General features: G+C 47.5%; 1 protein-coding gene across 3 annotated transcripts in view; it reads right to left on the bottom strand.

Annotated features, from left to right (window-relative positions):
- Positions 1 to 17,086, bottom strand: part of VDR (vitamin D receptor) — a 51,438-nt gene extending 34,352 nt beyond the window's left edge. For all 3 annotated transcript variants that reach the window (XM_039882199.1, XM_039882200.1, XM_039882201.1), the window contains exon 1: positions 17,000 to 17,086. The gene's annotated coding sequence lies outside the window, so the exon portion shown is untranslated. The remainder of the gene's footprint in view (positions 1 to 16,999) is intronic.
- Positions 17,087 to 24,018: the final 6,932 nt, after the last annotated feature.

Genomic DNA, 24,018 nt, shown 5'->3' with positions numbered 1-24,018 from the left:
CATCTGTCTATCAGCTCACAAGACGCCCCATCTTCCAGGGGCTTCTGGTAAATGGGCATCCCTGGGCAGAGTCTCACCAGGACAGCCTCATGGGGTGGTAGCTGCAGGGTGTTCTGGGCAGAGCCCCGCCAAGACAAGGATCAAAGTGCCGCTGGGCTAAGGTTAACTCTGCCACATTCGCTAGATTCTCTTCAGAGTCCTGAGGGTGGTTTAGCTGTGATTCTGGGAGGACAAGCGGTGGAAGAGTGGTCTGACCTCTAAGGGCCTTTTCAGCTCTGAAAGTATCGACTCCAAGGCTGGAATCGCCATCGTGATGAGGCCTTAAGGCCACTCGGGATGTGAGATTCCCTCACTGAGTTTTCTCCCTGACCCCTCCAATAACCAGATGAGCCCCAATGTGCATGTGAGCACCAAGTGAAGTCCACTCACCCTTGGATGCTAATAGGCAGGAAGGGCATGAGTGATGTGGCCCCATCTGAGCCCCATGGAGAATGGAGCCCAGGAGAGGGAGCCCTGCTCAGCCTCGTTGGGACTGGTGTGAACAAAACAGGGCTTTCCGATTGTTGACATTGGCTCAAAGTCCCCTCTTCTAGAAAGAAATGGAAAGCTAAGTGATGTCCCAGCAGAGGGGGAGAAAATTCTTCCTAAAATTGGCACGCTTTCTCTGGAATAGATAGGCCTGTGTGGACACCAGTCACAACTGCACACGTGCGTGCATACCCTTTCCTGCTGTTCTCATTCATCATTCTTTCAACTCTGCCCATAGAGTGCTGGACACTGTATGAACTACCTTACTTTTTATTTGTCGTCTTTTTATTCTAGCCTAACTTCGGCACAGCAATCTCATGGCTATAGCTATGATCATGCTCTTTCTTCTTTTTCCACTAACCTCAACATATACCCACATTCTTTTTCCAGAATAGTCTCAGTGTTACCTCCCAGAAGAAGCTGAAGGGGAAACAGAACGAAAATGAGGGCAAGGGGACAGAAAGTGTACCCTGTATGAATAGAACTTGTCCAAACTATTTCTTGCCCCCATTGTCTCCCCAGCTCCTCCATAAGCACATATTTTAAATATGGGTGAGAGTGGTTGGAAATTATTTTCTGCAGACTACAATGTCCAAAGTAAAACCCGATAGATACCAGTCCTCTCAGAACATCTCAAGATAAGAAGGGAACTTAACACTACCTGGTCCAATTATCTTAAATCCCCTTTATAATATTCTATCCACTTTTCGAGCCTGTGTTTGAATATTTTTTCTGATGGAGAATATCTCCTATGGCAATCCACTCCCTTTGGATGGCTCTATTCTTAGAAAGCTCTTCATCATGCACAGATGACATAGCCTCTGTCGCTTAAATCGCCAGGGCTATACCAGCTCTTTGCAGCCATCTAAGAACTTGAGATGAACCTACTAGGCCATTCCCACAGCTTCTCCAGAGGAGGGGTCGGCAGGGCCACCACAGGGAGCCATTATGCAAATTAGAAAAGGGGGCCCATTCCTCGTCTGCTGAAAAACTGTCTTAAAAAATAGAAAAATGTACAATGTCTATGCGAATGAGGGTGCAAGCGCAAAGCAGAGGAAACTGGCCTGGGCTACACTTAATTTGATTTAGAATACATAAACTTTCCAGGTGTAATCTTGATTCCCACAGGGCAGTGAGGTGATGAGTGCGGACAGCATCTACCTTTGTGGCCTTCACCTGGAGAGAAGTTTCCGGCCCAAGGAAAGGACTCTGTGGGAGAGTGTGAACAGCTGCATAAGCTCTGCCAAGCCTGCCTGCCTCCTCCATCTTCGGCTCTGTTGATAACAGAGAAGGCTGGCCTAGCAGTGTAGCTCTAAGAAAACGCATGAGGTGTACTTAACTAGTTAATGACTGACTGAATGATAGGAAATGAAGTGATAACCTAGCAGTTGCAGGAAGGAGTTTAGCCCTGAGGGTGTTTCTTAATGATCCCTTTGGGGAATACACATCACCTTGGAGAACCTGATAAAGGTCACGAGCTGACATTCATTCAATGTCAAGGGTTAGCAGGTCACTCCATAGAAACCAGGCTATAAACTCCCACTCCACTGGCCATTCACCAGCATTCTTTCTTGGCTGACTTTCTGTCACTCTTGGGAGCACTGACAGCTTCTTGGAGTTGAAGCAGAAACCCACAAGCCCTCAGGCCATGGGGCAGGAGGTACATCGCTTACTTAGATATATTTCCACTTCTTATCACAACAATTATTCCTGCAAGCTGCTTTTTTCCAGTGGAAACTCTGCCCTCAGCTTTGTCAACAAGATTTCTAGTATGATTATTGCACTCCAGGTAACAGGCAGGTCATGCCCTGTCACTGTCGGAAAGTGTGGGCAGCGACAGTAGCCAGTGAAGCATAAGGAACCAAACTATGCATAAGCTGCAGCCTGATATCTCTGGTTTTACATCTAAAGAAACTGAGGCCATCAAAAGGGAAGCAACTTGTCCAGAGCCATACAGTGAAGGTAGAGTGATTCTCTACCTCCACCATGACCAAATCCAAGACCTCGCATCACCAGCCTGAGCAGCTCCCAGGGGGACGGAGTGGTGTACGAGAGAAACAGACCATGGGAGGAAGGGCGAATTTTATTCTTCATGGGTGGGGGGATGGGGGGGAGTTGTGGGATGCCACAGAAGAGATCCTGATGTAGACTGCAGTGGGACCACCCAACACAGACTCCATTTTTATAAGCAACACAGAGAAACAAAAAGGTAGGCCAGGGTTACCTACTTGCTCCTGCCTGACCAACTCCAGCTCTCCACTCCGGACTCTATGACCTGAAGAAATGGACAAGGACTCAAGATAGGGGATATTTTAGAGGGAAGTAGGATACACCTGGCCCTCTCTCCCCCTCCTCTGGGTGGCTTTCCTGGAATACTAGGATGAGGATTCTTCCCTGGGGTGTCTGTTACAGGCCAGAGGTGATGGGACAAGGAGGTTCTATGTGTAGGGACTTGGAGACCAAGGAATAGAAACTGAAGCAGCCCAAAGGGAGAGCCCCAAGAATACAGGGAGAGCAAGTCTAGCCTTCCTTTGGGGAGACCCGACCTCCTGCTATTGATGCAGCCGATGGCTAAATGGGATTCCCCCCGAAAACCCAATGGCCCCAGAACAGGAAAGAGCTGCTTCTTTCTCCCAAGCTATTCCCAAGCCTAGATTTTAGCGCCCTGATGGCCTTTACCTAGGCTAAGCATCCTCTAGCCCAAGTCCACCTGGACCCGAGCCCACCTCTGCCCAGACAGACAGTCAACCCTGGCCAGGCTGCCTTTCCTCATTTTCCTTCTGGAACCAACGCGTTCTCTAAATCACTCAGACTCCTCCTGTGCTGTGTGAAGGTCAGTATCCAGGCCGTGGTCCCGCCAGCTCTGAGTTACTTAGGATCCTTGGCATCCTATCCCTTGCTTACCTCACAACTACCGTGGTCAGCTGACACCCTTGGCTACCCAACCACCATCCAGCTTCTCCCAAATCCCATCTCTGGGACATGATAGTGCCTGGGTCACAGGGCTGTCATGGGGACTTAGATCTCTGGGTAACACTCAGCAAGGCACCTGGCACACTGTAGCTTTATATAAGTTAGCTCTCACATTAGAGCTGTAACTGTTGTTAGTGCAATTGTCAGTGAGTTCGGGGCCTGGATAACAAGAAGACCTGCAGGGTCCAGAGAGGCACTGTGGAGGCAGGAAGCCTGTTTTTGGTCCCAAATGCACCACCCCAAACAAACACTGCCAGAAAGCCACATTTCTGCTGAATTGAAAAGAAACTGACTACCCCACCCACTGGCTGTGGCTTCCAAAGATTTGGCTGCTCGGGGTAAGGAGAAATGGATCATTCTTATGTCTCCCAAGAGGCAGAGCAGTTGACTCACACATCTGGACTTTTCCTCCACAAGGGAAGATGAGACCAGTGGCTCCCAAGGTGCCACTGATTACCAACCCCCTCCGCCCATTGCCCTTACTTTCCCTCTCTCACCCAGTGTTGTCTCTCTTCTATCTCCTCTGTCATCAAGGGCTTGTCCTACATCTGTTACACATCTGTTTCCCCCTAGTGGGGCCTGAAGCTCAGCAGTCCCATGATGTCCCCCTGTCTGTCATCAGTGAGGTGGCACTTCCTACCCTACTCCTGCCTATCACTGCATGCAGCAGAAGGCAGAGAGCACTGGGAAAGGCCACAGTAGGGTGCCAGGGTGCTGGATCCCAGAGGCGGCAGTGAGGGCTGCAGCCACCCTGGCAACAGTGTGGTCCTACTATGGCCCCCGACCTAGATACTGGGCTGGCTCTGGCTCAATGAGCCTGGACTCCTAGTTGCCCCCAGCTCTTGGAGGCTTTGGGAGGCCAAACAGACAGGTTCCCACTCACTTTAGAGGGCAGAGTAGTCGCCCCACGGTAATTCCAGCAACTCCTCAGTCCCTGGTTAGAATGATTTCCCCCCTAAAGAGCATTTTCAGAACTTCTGTTTGGTCAAGGTTCCAGCCATCCTTCTGTGTAGATTTCTTCTTACAGACTCCCTTGGAGGGCCAGGGAAGCTGCATTTCTTCTTGGCCTCACACTCTGGTGGGCATTGGTTCTGGTACCTGATTCCTTATCGTTGATGGTAACCACTGTCTGGTTTTAAGCACTGACTATGTGGCAAGCCCTGTGTTAGAAGTCAGAGACACGATGGCGAGCCACCACAGACCCTGCTTTCTTGAAGTTTACAGTCTCTCCTGGGAGACAGACAGAAACTACAACTCGGTATATTCCACTGTATCATATAGCCATGATACAGGTAAGCACAGGTGTGACAGGAGCATGTAGGAGGGCACCTGGCCATGTGTTGTTAAGGTAGGGAAGGATTTTTAGAGGAAGTCATTTTTCAGCCTCTTAACTGAGACAGGGAGGATCACGTAGTTTAACACGGCAGTGGTGTAAAGGGTAATAAGGGTTCCAGGCAGACAGTACTTGTGAAAAGGCTAAGAGGCCAAAGAAAGAGCATGTTTAAGGCAGAAAAACTAGTTCTCATCATAATGAGATGAGAACATCTTATTAGGATGTATATCTCATTCTTTCCTCTACTCAGTACTTCTTCTAGTAAATCCACTGAATCTTGAATACCAGGAATTTAAAATTTTTATAATAATATTTTGAAATTATTATAATATTCATACTATAATACAAATACAATAAAAGTAAGACTTTCATACTCCATTCAGATTCCCATTCCAACCTGAACTGACCTTGAGCATTGTAAAGAAAATAAAAACGGGCCTGAATCCCATTGGTTTACTTAGAAAGGCCCCCAAGGCCAGCAAAGCAGCAGGCCTATTCTGCAGTATAGTAGAGGTCCCAGCAGTGCATACCCAGAGCCACCATTTCTGTCCTCCTTTAGGGGGAAGCCTTCACCCTGGGAATAGAATCATCAGTAATTGAGCTGTAAGGGAGAAGTAGAGGAGAGAAACTTCAGCCCAGTTGAATAATTAAGGAAAAAATATGTTTTGTGAGAGAAAAACAGAAGAAAGAACAAAAAGGTCCAACAAAGACAGATGGAAGTTGAACAGCTCAGCTGCCCATCACCAGTTTAATCTTTGTTTAATGCATCAATCTGTCCAGGGTGGCCAGATATGGTTGCTGGGCACAGGGAGACCTGAGTTACCACACAGCCAACGGATCCCAAATCTGCCTCAACTCACCCACTGGGTCCACCCCTCTCTCTCGGTCAACGAGGTCATTTCCTTGTTGCCGGGAATCACTCTAAGGAAGGGCATCAGCCACAAACAAACAATGGTCACAAACAACTTGGACCATGGACACGTATGGAAAGTCCCCTACACATGTGGGCACATGCCAGCCCATACTCTGGATGTAACACAGCCCAGCCTTCCCCACAGAGCCATGATTGAAGATAACCCTGTTTCAGGCCAAAATGTCCTAATTTGTCTGGAGGACTCTTCCCCAGGGCCACCAAGTGGCAGGAAATAGTTAGCTACCTTTGTACTAACCCATGAACTCTCTCCAAACTATAAACCCACCCGCCTAGCCCTACCCATTGGCCATCTTCCTCTTCCTTGTTTTTCTTTGGTGCCCAGGGGCAAAGATGGCACAGATTTGTTACGCAGTGCAGCATTTAATGCTGCCTTAGGAGGAGCTGAATCGAGGTCCCTAGAGGAATAACCTCTTTCCTTCCTCAGCAGTCAGTTGTCTGTAGTCCTCTCCCCCTGCCCACCTGGGCGTCTGCATCAAGTAACAGAATTCCCCCTCCCTTCACCCAACACCCTTTCCAGCAGAGGCAAACATCCCTGGAGAAGGGATTTGATGGACCAGTTAAAGGCTTGCACTCAATTAAAGGAGCTATGAGTGAAACTCTGCTCTAGCTGGCTGGGCAGGCTCCACTCTGTCAGCTGGACTTGCTGCCAGTCAGGCAGCCCCGTGGGTAGGGAGGAGACCAGTGGCTGTGGGCCATTGCCACCCTGTGAGGAGAGGTGGCAGCCCCTCCACCCACTGCTTCCCCTTTGCTCCCCTACCTCTTACTTTTCTCAGAAGTTCCCTTGACTTGAAAAACAACTCTGCAGACAGGCTCTTCAGTAGCCCAGGATTGAAGTTTAACAGAGACAAAAATAATTCCCTAGTGAGCTATTTTCTGTCCAGCTTTGGGAACAATCGCTCAGGGTGACAGGCAGTAAGGGTAGGCGTGGGAGAAGGTTGGCCACCTAGAGTCGGTTTAGGGCCCTTCCCATTCCACTCCGCACTTCCCCTGGAGCGAGATTTTCAGGGAGATGGGATCTTAGTCAGGGGCTCCAGACTTGCCAGCCGCCCCACTTATCCCCACCTGCGGACTGCTGCAGGTGAAGGGTGAGGGCAGCAGGTGAAGGAAGGCCTGAGGGAGTTTGGGGCTCCCTGCACCCTGGGTTTCAATCCTCCATGGCTACCGCTTCTTAGGTGGTGGAGGGAAGAAGAAAACACTGCTACTTTATCGAGCCTCAAAAAGAGGATTCTACACTCACTTTCTTTTCTCACAGGATTGCTCTTATCAGCTGAGTTGAAATACTTGAAGTGTGCTATAAAAATGTTATATTCCATAAAAATGTTTTCCCAGGTATTTAAGAGGAGGAGGACTAAATTCAGGTATGAAGTAGAGGCTGTGAGAAAACATTCTGAAGTATAAGATGGAGCGTGATCCTCTCTTCTGCAGCGTGAGGTCCTCACAGCCTGGGAGGCGCAAAGCACAGATCATGCGTAATAGGTGCCATTCACTGCCTACCAAGCCCGATCTGACACATTCCATTGTTTGTTTGTTTGTTTTTTATCTAGAGATTCTCTTCTCCACTGTTAGTGTTTCCATAGTTATTAGAATGTTTCTTCTAATAGCTATGGGAAAATATCTGACTGGGGAAACAGAGCTGGGAGAGGAAGGAGGGAGGGAGGGATAGAGAGAGGGAGGAAAGAAAAGGGAAGATTCATTCAAGGAATAGTAACAGGCTGAAAGACTTCATTATAACGCTCCAGAAAAAAAACACTCTGCATTATAAAGTATTATCTCCTGCCAGGAGGAATACCCATGAAGAGTGGCCATTCATGTCTTTAATAAGGATTTCTATATAAACATGGGCTTTTTTTGGTCCCCTCCTATGTAACAGGCACCTTTTAAATGAAAGAAACTACCAGAAGACATGCTGGAGGCCTGCAGGCTAAATCTGACCATGGATATGTTCTGTTTGACACCCCACCCCTACCACTACCAGTAATTATAAGTTTTTAAATTAGTTGTCACTGTTTAAAAAGTAGAGAGATTTCATTTTTGAAAACAATCTGGATGTCCAGCTTCCCATTAAAAAAGAATGGATAATTCGGCCCCACTGGGCTGCAGTTCCAGTGACAGCCCTGTTGGCCCGAGGCAAGGCTTCCCCTCTAGACCAGGCTTGTGCCCTCTGGTCCACCCCACCAAGGTCTGCATTAGTCCAGCCTCACTCATTACTCCACTGGCCCTAACCCCCACCCCTCCAACCAGCCTACAGTGACAGCGGAGCTCTGTGGTCAGGGAGACCCAGTGAAGACAACAGGCTCTGGAGGCAGCCTACCTGGGTGTAAACCCCGCCTTCCCTCCCTACCAGTTGTGACCAGAACCACTAACTTGGGCTCACCAAGCTTCAATTTCCTTGCTTATAAAACAAGAAAAATAACAATATTTACCTCATAGCTCTGTGAAGATTAAACAGGATAATGCATGTAAAGTGCTTAGCACAGTGCCTGGCACACAGTGCTGTGCAGTAAAGGTTAGTGTTTGCATAACTAGTTAAATAACTGGGGAGAATTTACGTGAGCTGCAGCTCGGCTCTTTAAAGGTGTTTTAGCCACACAGAGCAATTGCCTTTCAAATTTCCTTTCTAGCTCAGGAGACCTGGTCTACCTATAAACATATTTCCATCCAATAAATATCTATTACACGTATCTGTGATGGGTTAGGTATTGCATTGAGAGATGGGATCCAGACCTGTTCTCAGGGGCTCACAGCTCTAGAAGAGTAGGGGAAGTGGATGGGGAAGAGCCACAGCCCTGTCAGGTGGAGCTAAGCACAAAGCTTTCCCCTTCCTGCCGAGCCCCAACCATCCAAGGAGAAACTGGGGGTGCATCTGACTCTACTCATCCTTCTGGTCTTCAAGCCCTTCCAGAGCTTTACAAGAGACATTCCATAGAGCATTAGCTCCATTTTACCTCCACTTTCTCAGGCTACATATTGGACTTCTTCCACTGCACACAGGTTAACAAAATTCCACTTCAAAAAAGCTGTTCAGATCTTAGATGGAGTTCATTATAATGGAATTTTACCTGAGGCAGCCCATCCCCCACTTCTTAACATCGTGGCACCCAAGATGTTGGTGTGCTTGCCAAATAGGCTGGGCAGAAGTAACTTCCTGCCCCTGGCAGAGGCCTGGAAATTCAGAGCCATTTGGAACAAAGAACTGTGCCCCGAAGGTGTTTTCCAGCATCATCCTGGCCAGCCTGGAACTGTCCTGTTCACCCTCCACTAGCACCATCTGCTGCCTGTTTTCCTGCTCCTGGGATGGGGCGGAGAGGGAAGACAACTGGACTGAACGACTGGCCACTGCATAGGAAAAGTAGTGGGCAGGTAAAGAAGGCAACTACGTTTGGGACTTAGTAAGACCTGAATTTAAGTCTGGTTCTGACTTAGGAGTTTGATGGCTTTGGGCAAGAAATTTAGTCACTCAACTTCTTTGAACTTCAGTTTTCTCTTCTGTAAAATGGAGATAACAATATTACCTACCTCAAAGGATTATTGAGAGGCAAAAATGAGAAATGCATGAAAATCATTTAACACAATGTCTGGAATGTAGTAAGTTATAATAACCATTGGCCTATTATGACTGTCAGCTATTATAAGATATGTAAGGCTCACAAGGGTCACAGGTTGGTTCTGAGAGAGGCATTGAGACAGAGTTGGTGGTGGGGGATGGCTGAAGAATTGGTGGGGTCCTGCCACTGAGTCCAGTATGGGTCTGCTGGCCAAGATGAGTCCCAGAGGTGCTTGCCTGCCTCTGGAGCTGACAGGCACAGACTAGATGAGTAATTACAGGATTGTGGGTTGGGGTGGCCCATATAACTGCCCAGCCAGCCACATTCTTTTGTTCTATGGGTGGCTGAGTGGGTGGGCAGCTGGCTGGTTATGTGGCTGCCAGGACACTAAGTATATCTAACATCTCTTAAACCCAGCACCCCCAGGAGTAGTGTTCAACCCTTGGAAGGAGAAGGGGTTCTCTGTGGGCTTCTGCTCCTTCCACAGGGCACCACCTCTGTTCTCTCCACCCCAATCTTCCAGTCACTCCCTGCTTCTCAGATTGGACAAGTCAGAGGATCAAAGAACAAGACCAGACTCTCAAAAATTGGTCAGTGGAGACTATTAAACTTCAGTTCACTTCACCTAGAACCTTAAAATGATCAAGAAGCCCTGGATGGACCTAAATACCATCATTGTCCCCAGGCCCATGTGCTTTGATTAGCTAGCACACACATAATTCTGTTATTTCCATATCCTTTTCTCAAAATTGATAACTAGGGAAAAGATAATCCCTCTGAATGCACTTGACAAAAATGCAATTCAGTAGATATTAATTGAGTACCTACTATGTGCTCAGTGCTGACATGAGGCTCTTGGTTGAACAGAACGCCAAGAGGTGGGGAGGATGTGGAGCCGCGGGATCCCTCACCCACTGCTTGTGTAAGCCTAGCAAAGAAGGACTTCAACTGCTCCTAGAAACTCTACACAGGTCTCTCAGTCATATATGAAGCTACCTGAGCACAACACATCAGGGAGGCACACACATAAGCTAGAAACCAGGTCCTTACGTCGAGGATGATATAGTTATTGTAGATCAAAGAGACTTTAGAAACTCATCTAGTACAACTTTTTCATTTTAGAAATGAAGTCTGTGCCAAGCAAGTATTGAAGGATGGGAAACAATGAGAACTTTTATCCACTGCTAAAAGGAATGTTTTTTTGTTTGTTTGTTTAGCATTGTAGAATAATGCCAACCATGGAATTTCATGTGACCTAACAATTCCATTCCTAAGTATGTGCCCTAGAGAATGTCTACAATGCTCCAGGAGACAAGCACAACATATTTCAAGCAGTATTATCTCATCATAATAGCCCCTAAATGGAAACACCCCAAACGTCCATCAAGAAGGAGGATGCGCAAATGTGACATATTCTCACAATGGAATACTACACTGCAGTAAAAACTAATGAGCTATAGCTGTGTACATCAACATGGATGAATCTCAGAAACATGATATCGAGTGAAAAAAGTGTGTCACAGAGAACATACATATGTGTAAAATTCAAAGACACATACAAAACTAAATATACTGTTTTGTAAATGGTATGTAGATGATAACTTACAAAGAAAAGCAAGGAAATAACCAAAATTCAAAATATTAATTACTGTGGGGTTGAGAGTGAGGAAGGGGATGCAAATGGGCAGAGGAAAAAGGGGAGTTTTAAGGTACTGTAAATGTTCCATTTCAAACTTAGATGGTGGGTACAGGATATATTATTCTTTAATCTATACAGAAGCGTATTGTATACTCTTGTATGTACATATTTGTTTCACAGTTAAAAAAAAAAAAAAAGAATTGAGGAGTCTGCGTCCCAGAGATGCTAGATAAATTTCCCATGCCCATCAGCTAACAAATGACAGAAAGAGAAATCAATTTACCTCATCAGAGTTTAGCCAGGTGCCAAGACAGTCATTCCTGGATTTTAAAGGCACCTCTCACAATGATGAGTTTCTGGTCTAGTACATTTGAAAACAATTGCAAGCATCTTCTCTTTCCACTCTTAAATTCCCAGTGTCTTGAATAGTGCCTAGCACACAGTAGGTCCTCAAAGTGTATCTACCGAATGACCACACACGCTTTTTCAAGGGCCTATTTCATGTCAGGCACTTGATTTACACCGTCTCCAATCCTTACACAATCCTACAAGAGAATTATTATAACCCCCAATTTACAGATAAGGAAACTGAGATTCGGAGAGATTAAGAAACTTTCCCAAGGTTACAAGCTAGAAAATTATAAAGACAGGATTTGAACCCAAATGTGTCTAACACAAACACTTTTTCTCCCATCCCACCAGTGTGCTGGTACAGCTTCTAATAGCACTATCTAAAACTTCAGCCGTATACCAAATAACTCTGGGAACCACAGCTGAGGTGGGTAGGCTGAGGGTTTCTCCTCCTTCTACCTCTGGGTCCAGGCTCTGGTACTTGTTGGTGCCAGACTCAGCACCAACAAATAGTGTAGAGCAGCGGTCACAGGTTAACTTTGCAGCCATGAGCTCTCTTTAAACCTTGGTTTCTCTGTATGCATGCTGGAGAGAAAAATAATAACTTACTCCAAAGAAAAGCTGTGATGATGGAAGGAGGCAAGTAAAGTAATTGGCACAGTGCCGGGAAGAGGCTATCAGATGAGGCTAGAGCACACTTCTCCCTCCAGGTGGGCTAGGTTCAGAAATATTTCTTAAGGGGTAGCCAGAAGGAGAAGAGGTAAACAAGGTGAGAATAGCTCCCAGGTGACAATGGGACAATGGTCTTTTCTTTGGTGAACTTAGTACATAGAAGGTTATCAATAAAGTGACTTGTTGGAAATTGAAAGAGTGTTTCTAATTTGTCTCCAGACCATTCAAGTCTTACTTGCTGCCACACAATCACTCTGCACAGAGCTACCTCTCTCTGGTTCCTGCCTGCTGTCTTTACCTTGACCTGCAGTTTTAACCCAAGCAAGGTACCCAGGGCTGCTGGAGAGGCACGGAGGCCTGAGGGTGCTGGCAGAGGGAGTCTCTTTCTGATTGGCCACTGTCCCCAGAGTAACCTTTGGGCAAACTGAGCTTGCTCCCAGGTCAACTTGTTCAAACTAGTTAGTGAATCTAACCCTGCTGCTCACAAATATTTATTGCAGGCCTATTATGTGCAAGGCATGGCCAGGAATGCCCTGTGGCTGTCCATAAATGCAGAGGTGGTAGGGTTCTGTGGAGGTTAAGACAGACCAAAGTGTAAGTCCTGACGCTCCCACTCACCAACTGTGTCATCTTGGCACCTTGCTCAACCTCACCGAGCCTCAGCTTCCCATTCGTAAAAGGAACATAACAGTGGTTCTATCACACAAGATTGTGGCAGGCCTGGGAGGCCGCGCATGCCATGTACCTAGCATAGCACCTGATATGACTGAGCTGAGTGCTCAGTGAGTAGCTGCTCCTGGAGCTACAACTTCAGTGCCAGCAGGTGGCACACACTGGATGTGTCACCAGCAAAGCCTTGGGCCTCCTGGGTGCCGCATAGTGCCTGGAATGTCACGCCTTGCATAATACCTCAAAGCTTCAACCTGTTGTCAGAAGGCCAGTGAGAGCCAGCAGCTTCCCAGGGACCAGGTGCTGAGTCCTGCCCAAACTCCACTTTCCCGCTGGTGCAGCAGTCCACGCCCTGTTCAGGACCAGGACTCTCCCCTGTGCAGAATGGGGACTTTGTGTGGCATCTGGTTCTGGGAACACTACTTGGTCTATTCCTTGGCGCGGGACCTGCAGGGCAGGTTTGTAAAAGCATGACATACACTCAGAAGCCTGCTGCTTCTGCCTCTCTCCTGCCATTTACCTCTGCCTCCCCTCCTCCCTTTACTGGCCCAGGGCGTCTCTTCTCTCCCCACTCCCCACAAGTCACTTAAAAGGGTGGGACTTCCCAAGAGGTCTTCACCTGCCTTTGTCATTTGTTGGTGGTGAGAATGACTTCCTTTCTGCCAGAGTAGACAGAATCACTGCACAGTCATCCAAGAGGCTCCACCCCCAACACCTGATGCCCCAGTCACTCGCATGCTGTTCCTCTGGGGACTCTCCACCCTGAGCATCCGGACCATGAGGACCAAGAACTCAGAAGGGAGGGTAGTTTCTCTTCCACATATCACCAGGGCAGGATGCAGTCGATGCCACCAATGCCTATAGCTTGGGTTGAGCAAGTATAGTCTGTCTGCACCTTGGACCATTTCCCCAATAGTCAGAACAGACAGGAGAGTCAGACTTCAGTGGTCAAGGGAACCGACCTCATCGCCTGCTAAGCTGCTTTTCTCTGGATCTGGCTTCCATTTGCTTACCATTTCCTTGGAATCTGATTACGAGTGACCTGTGTCCTTTCTCCACATGGGCAAAGTTTGACTACTCTTCTTCCCCTCCTGGTTGTTCACCTGACTTAGAGCTAGACTTTTCTGTGGGATGGTGTGGCCCTCAGAGGTCTGGGAAGCTGGATAGACAAAACGAAGAGACTACAGAAATGAGGGAAGTGGGAAGAGGAAGCATGAGGCTGAGTCTTGGCTCTATTCTAAGTCTGATTCCCCAGGGGCAGCTAAAGGGAAGTTGGCAGGCCTTCCTGTCCATGTCTGAGGTAGGGGTGGGGCAGGAAAACCAAAGGTGAAGCTGGTCACAAGTCAAAGGTGAAGGGAAGTCACAAGAGTGAGCGGTAGGCTGGGTCCTAGGAGAGGGTGGCTGGGAGCAGTGCTGCCCTCAGGGAGAAGATTGGAATTGGCTGATAACACAGAGAAGCAGGCCGGGGTGGGGGTAGGGGGAGGGGGTTGGGGCCGCCCTTAGAATTAAGCTACCTGCATCTGCCCCTCTTCATTAAACCCATTCCCACCCACCTTCTCCTCTGTGACCTCCGCTGGGTCTGCAGTGATATTCGCTAGAATAACTAAATGTTATATTTGCCCTGGACAGTTTTGGTTTATGTCTATTGTCCTGACACAACTATTAAAAGCATCCCCTTTCAATGAAAGGGCTCCCAGTTGAGACAATAAATTATATGGTCACTCTCCCTAGCATATCCAGGAAGGCACTGACTCAGACGTGTGGAGGGAGCGTTGGAGAAAAGTGTGATCAGAAGCAAAACCCTGGTGGTCCAGAAGGACAACCAGGCTGCTTCTGCCCATTTGGATCCCCTCAGAACTGGACAGTGGTGGAGGAAGAGCCTGAGAGCTGCTGCCCATCCTAGGGAAGACGCCTGGTCTGGTGGGTTCTGCTTCTCGTTATTCCTCAAAGGGCCTGGCACCACGTTAGGCACACAAGAGGCTCTTAGTCAAATCCCGTCATTTCCTTACTTCCCTCTACCTGCATCTAAAACAGGCTTGCAGCAGTGATAAGTGGAAAGCTGGAGTCCTATAACTCATCCTGTCCCACAACAAACTGGAATGCCATCCTAGCTCAGACTTCCAGAGGGTCCTGACACCAGCCACTAGAATCCAGCTGTTAGACATTAGCTACAGCAGGTTCCTAGCAGAGGCAGATCTTGGCCAGGATGGTTGCTGCCTCCTTAGGATGTGGGGTAAAGAACTGAACAATTGGAACGCCTTCTCCTGTCTTGGGTAACCATTTGGTCTGGCTCACCGGGCCCCAGGCCTTTCTCCAAATATGAAACATGTTGGTTTTGGGCGCTCGTTATTCATTCTGGGAGTGAAGGATGGGGTCCAGGAGGTCTTCTTGGTGCTTCCTCTGGGACCAGAGCACCCCAAACAGCATCAGGCCTTCCACAATATTTATGTAAAGTGTCATGGCCTTAGCTGAAGAGCTGTAAGGGGTCAGGAAAGCTTCCTGACTCTTCTTTCTCTTCTTCCTTACTCCACTCTCCTCTTTTCTTATCCTTTTTCTCTTCTTTCCTTTCTTATCCTTTACCCTGGAAAGGGTCCAGGTCATGGCTGATGAGGGACCAGCCAAACCAAAGCCTAGGACCAGCCAGAGCACAGATTGTGAATTCCCCAGATTTCTGCAGTTTCAGTCAGTCCCATAGCCTGGTTGTAGAGTCTTCTCAAATGAGTCCAGAGAGGCCACTTGAGTGAGGGGCAATGGGCTCTGGGGCCTCTATTAAGGATCTGAAGCAGCCAAAAGAAAAGCTAAGGGAAAAATTGCAGTCTTACTTCCTCCTCTTCTGGCTCCATACCAGTCCTAACACCATTCCAGAAGGACCTACAATCCTCTCCTTAGACAAGGAAGTGATGAGGAAGGTCTCCCAATACACAATACCCTCGGCTCATAGAGTTGAGGCTACAGTATCCGGATAATCCATTTCTGCCTCAGCAAACCGCCCCCACTTCCTAGCCTGGCTTAAAATCTTCTTTGCCAAACACCATGCCTTCCCTAGTTCCAGACACTTCTTGATTTCTTATGCTCATCCACCTCACTAACAGAGATGGACAGCTAACAAGATGGCTAGGCAGAAGTGGAATGAGCAGCTGGAAACTTCTGCAGTGCTGGGATGCACCTCCTGATCCTAGAAGAAGAGATGTGGCTGTACCACAAAGCCACAATCCCTTTACAGTGAACTCCTTCTGGAATCATACCATAGCCATCCCATAATCATTGCCATGTTGAGTGTCTCCTTCAGGAGTGGCCACCACTGGCCATGAGGAAGATGGCCTTCCAGCAGGGAGCTGGAGCATTGCTGAACTCTGCCCAGGAGAGCTTCTGCAATGCTCTGAAAATGCCTGCGCAACTGCTTGCCTGGGCTCTGGCCCCTCGGCTGCAACTGAGCCCAGACAGAAGGCTGACTCACTCACCACACGGAGGAGGAGGAAGAGGAGGAGAAGAAGTAGGAGGAGGAGATGCGGGAAGAGCCTGGGCTCAGAGACCCAGGATTCTCCCAGCCCAGGCAGCCTGGGACTCAGCCTCAGTGGTCTGTGGGGGAGTCAGGCAGTGTCCACTGCTCTCTGGAGACCTCATGCTCTTCCTTCCTAGATACTTTCCTGAAACTTCCTCACCCACTGCCCACAATCTGCTAATCCCTCCCTCCTCAAATAGAAACTACTCCCTGACCCCCCTCCTCTATTAGTTGCTTGCCTCTGAGTTCTGCTGGACATCTATGGACATGTGAAACATAAATCCAGTGCCCTAGGGCCAACTAGGTCTAAAATCATTGGGGTTTTTTTTTGGTTTGTTTGTTTGTTTTTTAAAGACAAGAAAAGAAGAATACTTTACTTAAAAGATCGAGCTACACCATGGCAGGTGACCATACCTGGGTTCTACAAGATAGTAAGACTACGTACACTTCACCCCCAGGAGATCTGAGCACTATCTATAGCCAGTCTCTCCCTTTCTTATTCCTACACTCCATGCCAAGGCGCCCCGACAGAGTAAGCAAACAAATGGGTCTTGTCGCCCAAATGCTGAGTACTGTGCTAGCGGCGCATTTCTGCGCGAAGGAGTCTGAGCACCGAAGAGGTCACTGCCCCTTCGCCAGCCTGGCACGAACTTCAGCTCCTTCTCAGACCACAGTGGCCCTTCAGTGCGCCAGCCTCATGGCACGAAAGCCCGGATCTCAGTCGCCAAGTTTGCCCCTGCGACTTAGATTCCAGTGCTTGCACTCGGCCACTCAGATCCTGGACCCCCGATGCCCCCACTCCAAGCCTAATCCCGACCCGGGTCCCGCTTCCCCGCGGCTTGCGGATGCGCACCTGGTCTGGCTGGTGGGCACGCTGCTCCGCGCTCCCGGCGCCTCTGGCTCGGCAGCTGCCTTTTGACAAGCAGAGACAGCCCAGCACCTGGCCCCGCCTCATCTCAAGGCCCCGCCTCTGGCCCCGCCCACCCCGTGTCCCCGCCCACAGGTCCGTCCTCGCTTGCCGGGAGTTCCAGTGGCGCTGCAACCATCTTGACTTGGAATCAACCACTGCACTGTCGCTGGGGCGACTCTGCTCCGTGTAACCCTCCACGACTTCCGTCCACAGGGCAAGGCATGCTTCTGTCCTCCGTGCGTGAGAGTTTTCGATACTTACGTGTGTGCAGATCCACGCTTCTGCCTGCGATCACCTGTGATGCATCCTCCCGCTCCCTACTGCTGTGGTTCTACCCAGCCTGCTGCGGACGCCTCTTCCAGGTGCGTCACCCCCAACCTGGGCTGATACCGCCGGGACTTCCTCAGTAGTCTGTGGGTAGCTTGCGGGGCGCCTGCCGCGGGCACCAACTGTTCTCATGCACTCCTGGGAAATCCCGGGCGCCGCTCGCCGTTACGTTACTTCTGCAGAAAGCCGGAGAGCTGAGCCCGACCCCATACGCTAGAATAAAAGAGCAAACGGAAAACGGAGCCGAAGTGGAGCCTGGAGTTGCATCGTCATCTCCCCTCGATCCCCCCTCGGCTGTGACCCCAACTGACGCCGTTCCTGGCCTGTCGCGAACCTCATCCAAACGAGCTTAGTCTCAGCTTCCACAGGCCCTGGTCCCCAGCCCCCACCCCCACCAACCCACCTGACATTGGTGTGAAGAGAAAAGAGGAGTTCTAATACATCCCGAGAGATGGGATTATAGGTGAAAGCGGGAAATTCGGCATAGAAATTTTTGGCTAAAAGTTACTCTACCCGTCTTGCTATATGCTAGGTAGACATCGCTCTAGATGCTAGAAGAGAGATGAAAAAGACGTAGTTCTCTCCTTAGAGCTCACTGTCCAGTGGAAGAATGTATACATAAATAGTAATTATAACATGCTGTTCTACAATAGATGCCTACCAGTTGGTGACCTCCTTTAATCAGGGAACATATTGCATTTAACAGAGGAGGAAACCATGGCTCAGAGGGACAAACTGAGCAGGTGGGAAATTGAGACATAGAGACAGACCTTAAGCGATTTGCCCAACATCACACAGATATTCCATGAAGGACAGTACTACAGTACAGCAAGTCTACTGGTGCAATGGCCTCTGAACCACTTCTGAGACAGTTATGCTAGACTATATGATAACTAGCTCCTATCAGACTCTCAATAATTGGATGAAGAGGAATGGATTAAGGCTAAACAGAAGGGAGAACCTTGAAATGGTTTGTTTAAGGGAGTATCATGGAAATTTTCTCTCAGGAAAAGTTTTAAAAAGTAGAAGAGAGACACGTCATTTCACTGAACTTGGAAATGGACCATCTATTCTGAAAAATAGATGAAAGGATGTGCCCCTTTTGGGGTCCTGCCAGTCTGAGGATAAATTCTCGCTTGTAATGAAAGTAAAAGAAAGAATTTCCTTGCCCAAAGCATCATTGGAAAGCTAGCAGTGATTCTCATAGAAAGAAAAGTACAGGAGGAAATCTCTAACCTCTGGAAAAGGTTAACAGCTCAGAAGTCACTTCTGAGTGACTTAATTGGCCAGACAGGTGAACCTGGCTCAAAATAAACCTTATCAAAAAGTGGTAGAAGATAAATACTAAGTATTCCTTAGTAACTGACTGTTAATCCCTTTTTACAGTTCTTGAGTCAAGAAGAGTAGAAAATACTCTCTCCATTGTACAATTGATTGGCAGAGTTGTCAAAGTTCTTAGAGCTGGGGAGTGATGGAGCCACTTAAACTCAGGTCTTCTCTCTACACTCTCCACTGTTCCATGCTACCTCTCAAAAAAAAATTTTTTTTTCCATGGGCTTCTCACCTGTGGGACCACAATCTAGATAACCCAGGTTAAGATAATTCAGAAGTTCTAGATTTGGCAGATTTGCAAGATTATAGATGTCATCACAGTCCCCAACACATGCTATCATCAGCCCCATCACTATGTCTCTAACCAAGTTCTTTTTACCTTCCCCTAATACCCGAACTGTGCTTTCTCATCTCTCTAAATCCTCTCCTCTTTCAAATCCTGTCTGTCACATTAGGCCTCTCCTAACATCTCCGGGCCAAAATGACCTGTCAATTCTCTGGTCTTTGTAGCATGTATTCTATGCACTGCATGATTTATCATCTTATAACGAGCCATCTTGTGTTTGTATTGAACAAAGATGGATTTTTTACTTCAGCTTTATTCTTAGGAAGAATGTTGTTTCGTGGAAGTAGAAAACCGAAATATATGAGATTCACTTCTTGTTTTGTCGTAATCACTGAGTGTCTCCTGGACTTGCTTCGCCCTAGCTAGGGACTGGGAAGGAAGGTTGCTATCAATACCCTGTTCTCTTGAAGACTTTGATGACAGACAGCATTTCTGTACCACAGAATTAACAGTTATAAACTCCTCTAGCTTGAGTGCTATATTTTACATGTACCAGAACCTCTGCAGAAAACACTAATTTTTTTCTTTCCTTTCCCCAAAGTTAACATCCTTGTGTTTTCACTTGTCCCTGAGAGAGATGGTGATCCATATAGAAAGGCCATTGTTCAGATTGTTGTGTGTGTGTCAGTTTTCATCTTTGAAAAAATTACATCAAGTCTACTGGTGCAATGGCAACTACCAACAACTTACATCAAGTCTACTGGTGCAAAGAGCAACTACCTAGTAGAGACAATCTACTAAGTAGTTGCTATTTGTAAGATACCATGTCACATATAGTACTATAGAGTCAAAGGTCTGTATAGAAACAAAAGAGTCCTTCCAGGTGTGACTTGCCTGGGAGAAAAGATTCCAGAGTGCCAGGCTGAGGCTATGCGGTGCACTTCATTTTACAAGGTCTGGGGAAAGGCAGAGCCTGGCCTCTCAGCCTGTTAGGCTCCAGGTGCCTATGGGTAGCCTGGGCAGGCCTACAGTCAGGCCACAGGGCTGCACCCTATCCTCAGCTGATGGGTCCCTTTCCTGCAGCCTGGTCACTGTCCTTGAGGCTGGCTGGCACCCTCTGAACCTCTTGTCATGGTGCCAGCTCTGGAGTGGATCATCTTGTCCCTGTGAGTTTCCCAGAGACCCCATCTCCATGGCCAGAGGTTTATAAGCTGTCTGGAGGTTGCTCTCCGGGTAAAATGTGCCCTTTGAGCTCTCCCTGGAGCACTCCCATCTCACTGTTTGTTTTTCCTTTTTTTAGGGCCTTTTTTTACCCTTAAAAATTTTATGGTTATATGCATGGTGGGAATGAATGAAAGACTCTCACTTTGCCAGCTCCCAAAGAACATTCTGAGAGACACAGTGTCAAGGATTCGCAGAGACAGAAACCACCTGGCCTCTCAGGCAGCTCTCTTGTTTTAGAGATGAGAAAAAAAGAAAAAAAAAATTAAGACCAGAAAGGTTAACTCATTTATCTTGTCCACGCCATGTTAGGGCTGTTCTCTTTGTTTATGTTCCAGATGGTGAAAATAGAATGAATAAATGGAAGAAGCTGTAAACAATGAAATCAACCCAGATAAAAGGGTCTTCCCAGGATGGTGTTTTTCAAAATTTTAATTGCAACCTATAGTAAGAAATAATTTTATCATGACCTAGTATGTTTTTGATTTTGTTTTGATTTTGTTTCATAAAACTTATATATGCACATATATAAGTTTTATGAAACAAGAAATACCCTCCTTCCCTCCTTCCATCATCCTCCCTTCCTTTTATCTTTCTGGCTTTTTGGGATCCACCAGATTGATTTCACAATCCACAATGGATTGTGACCCAAAGTTTGAAAAAGCCCCTCTCATCATGGGATGCCATCCTTTAGAACCTGCAACATGAGATTCCCAGGACGGCCTTTGAGAGACCATCTCAGCTTACACAGAGCACCCTTGGAACCCTATAGTGGCTCCACAGTGTCTCCAAAGCCACATGGTCAGAGTTAGGTCACTGAAACAGCATGAGTTTCCCCAATGTTTGCTTTTGTGGCCTTAACTCAGCTATTATCTTGCCATGCTCCTGTACTTTTGAGCTTTGGGGGGGTTCTTTCAGTCTCAGAAACTTTATGGCATCTCAGAAATCTTGAGTCCTCCAAAACGGGACAACTGTGGGAGAGTTGGGTGCAGAGTCATGAGAAGCGAGTGTCCACAGACTCAGCCTGCCCTGGAAAGAGGGTACTGCCAGTTAGTCAATCCAAATCCGTCTGGCTCCAGGGCTCCATTCCCAGTAGCCCAGCTCATGTCTCCATCCTCAGGGCTTTTGGCACTTGTCTTTCCCACCTGCTCCCACCTCTTTGAGCCCTAAGCTGCCAGCCTGCTGGCCCACACACAGTGTATGCTTGCATGGTTGAGCAGAGCCTAGGGGCTGGATGAAAGAAGGTGTAGATTCCCACCTGCACCTTCAGGCACAGGAAGCTCCAGAGCTCTCCCAAGCTCCCAGGTATTTGCTGGGCTCCTATCCAAACCCCAGCAGACAATGAGGACTCTTCAAGCCTCAACCCAACCATAGAGACCAGCGGAATAAACTAGAGGCTCGGGGTCCTTTCCTATCTTGGTCTCCTGTGGCTAGAGTTTTGCAACCACTATAGTGACTCGAGTAAGAGATGAAGTGACTCCAATTCCCTTGTCCTTGGGGTATTCTGATTTTGCTCCTCTAGGGAAGAGTGTCTGTGAGAGAGAACCTACCTGGTGAGGGAGGGAAGAGGAGAGGCTCTGTGGCATGGGGGTAGGTATCTTGGGGCAGGTGAGAGTGCAATTAATATCATATCACTGCTGAAGAGGTAAGTCAGTAGGGAAAGGCTGACTATTTTCAAAAGAAATCCTCCTTCCCCAGAAGAAGATCTCCATGGAAGGAAGGCGATGAGGCAATGATCTTCTCTTTATGCCAATGAGCGGAAGTCCCACAAGCCTCTTCCTGGGCATGTTCTTTCTCCAGAACAGGAAGGACATTCCGTAAGCAGCCCAGGAATCCATTAAACACTCCCCTGGGGCCCCAATTCCAGAAAGGTGTGGTTGTTGACAGCTCTTCTCCTTCGCCTTTGGCCTCTGACCTGGAACAGACATACTGCATAGCATGGGCATCTCTCTCTGTTGTATTCGCCTCATTGTCCTATATCATTAAACATGTCATCATTGTTGAAACTAGTGTTTCTGGTGTCCACCTCCACTTCCAGCAGGGATAACTCTGGACTATATGAGAGTGGTGTGGTGTTGCTTTGTGTCCCCCACATGTACCTAAAGACAGACAAGAAGTACTCTCTAAATGTTTTTGATTGTAAAATCCTATTGACAAAAAAAGTTGGCATCCAAATATATAAGATTTTAAAAGTTCTGTCATTAGCTCACATTTCAAGTCACACTACACAGTTAGGGTGAGATTCACCATCAACATCACTGAATGTAAATTCATATTTCAAATGATGTTCTTGATATTTTTTAAACTTTTTATTGACTTCCCTGACTCTCTTTCTTCACACTCAGATACCTCACCCAACAGAACTGACATGTGACTTTCTAATAAGACCAAGTGAGAGTGCCAGCGTCAATCTGTATATTGACCATATCAAAGCTTAATTTTAAAAAGATAAAAAATCAAAAAGGAAGCCTTTGATACTGTCCTCTTGTACCCAGTGGATTATGTAGCACATTTTCTCTTGGAGACCTTTGCTCTGGGGAACAGAGAAGCAGGATTTAGACCCAAAGGGTTTAGCAAGTTTAGATGATCCATCCAAAGTTTATAACTGGTGAGTTGCAAAGCAGGGACTGGAGGCCAAGTCTACTGCTTTGAAATCCAGGACTTGTTCTTTCCATAACCCTGTGGCTCCTCTTCCCTCTGGTTTATGGAGAAATGGAAGCATATGTGTGCGAGAGAGAGAATCTGTTGAAGGCTGAAAAACTAAATTCTTTGATCTACCTGGCTTATTCAATCAGAGCCTGAGGCAGGATCTGGGTAGAATTTACTGTGATCTGTGTCTGGGACCAAAGTTACTAATAATGTGATATCCCAGGCCCCCAACTAGATTAAACCAGTGATGCAAACAGCACAGACTGTCTAGACAATGGCCACCAGAAGGGAAAGGTGCTGTGGCCTACCTGTGGGGAATTAGGAATAGGAGAGTGCCTGTGAATTCTTAGCTTGGCCACCACCAAAAATCTTTCAACCTACATTCTCAAGGAGAGCTGTTGCTCACTTGAGGGACCTGGAACCTGGGAAGGAGGGATGTCCAGCTCTAATGACTGCTGAGTAGCAGTTGCCAAGCCTAGAAAGAATGTGGTGAAGAGGCCTGAACCACAGGGGTTTCCATCCCTTCTTTGCAGGCCTCACCTCAGTGGAACGTTTTACCCTTTAACCTTCCTCCAGCCACTCTTCTTCTTTGTCCTGATAAGCCAAGTACTCCTTCTTAGAACATTCTTTCTTGTTCTCCCTCTGCTCCCTAGTTTACCTCACATACCTGTGTTCCTTGTTCATCACATCTGTTGAGTGATGGGGAGTTTAAGGGCCCTTCAGAACCGATGGTCAGTGAGTCTATCCCAGGTACCAACACTTCCCCACATTCTCCCCACCTTTCTCTCCAGTGAAACTCAAAACATGGGTGAAGATAGGTCAAGACAGAACATTTAAGCAAGTAGCTCATGCGCCCAGTCATGAAAACGTCAGCTATTGCCTCCTTGTAGGATTGAGATGGAGGTTCTGAGCAAGATGTTGGACCTAGAACAATAAATTACAGCAACAGAATCTGTGTTCTATGTCCTTGAAGTAATCTCAGTGTCCTACTTTCTTGTCCTCTTATTCTTCCCAGGATACTTATGCTTGATCTTGACAGGAATTAGAAGTAAATCTCAAAGGCAAAGGTCAAAATCTCCACTGTTGCTTCCTAGATATGACTGAAGTAATTCAACAATTTGCACCATGTTGGGAGCTGAAACTCTAC

The sequence above is a fragment of the Pteropus medius genome, unplaced genomic scaffold (assembly GCF_902729225.1).
Source record: "Pteropus medius unplaced genomic scaffold, Ma_sr-lr_union100, whole genome shotgun sequence".
Taxonomy (NCBI): Eukaryota; Metazoa; Chordata; class Mammalia; order Chiroptera; family Pteropodidae; genus Pteropus; species Pteropus medius.
Note: the sequence above shows the minus strand (reverse complement) of the source record. Positions and strands in the feature narration are given on the sequence as shown.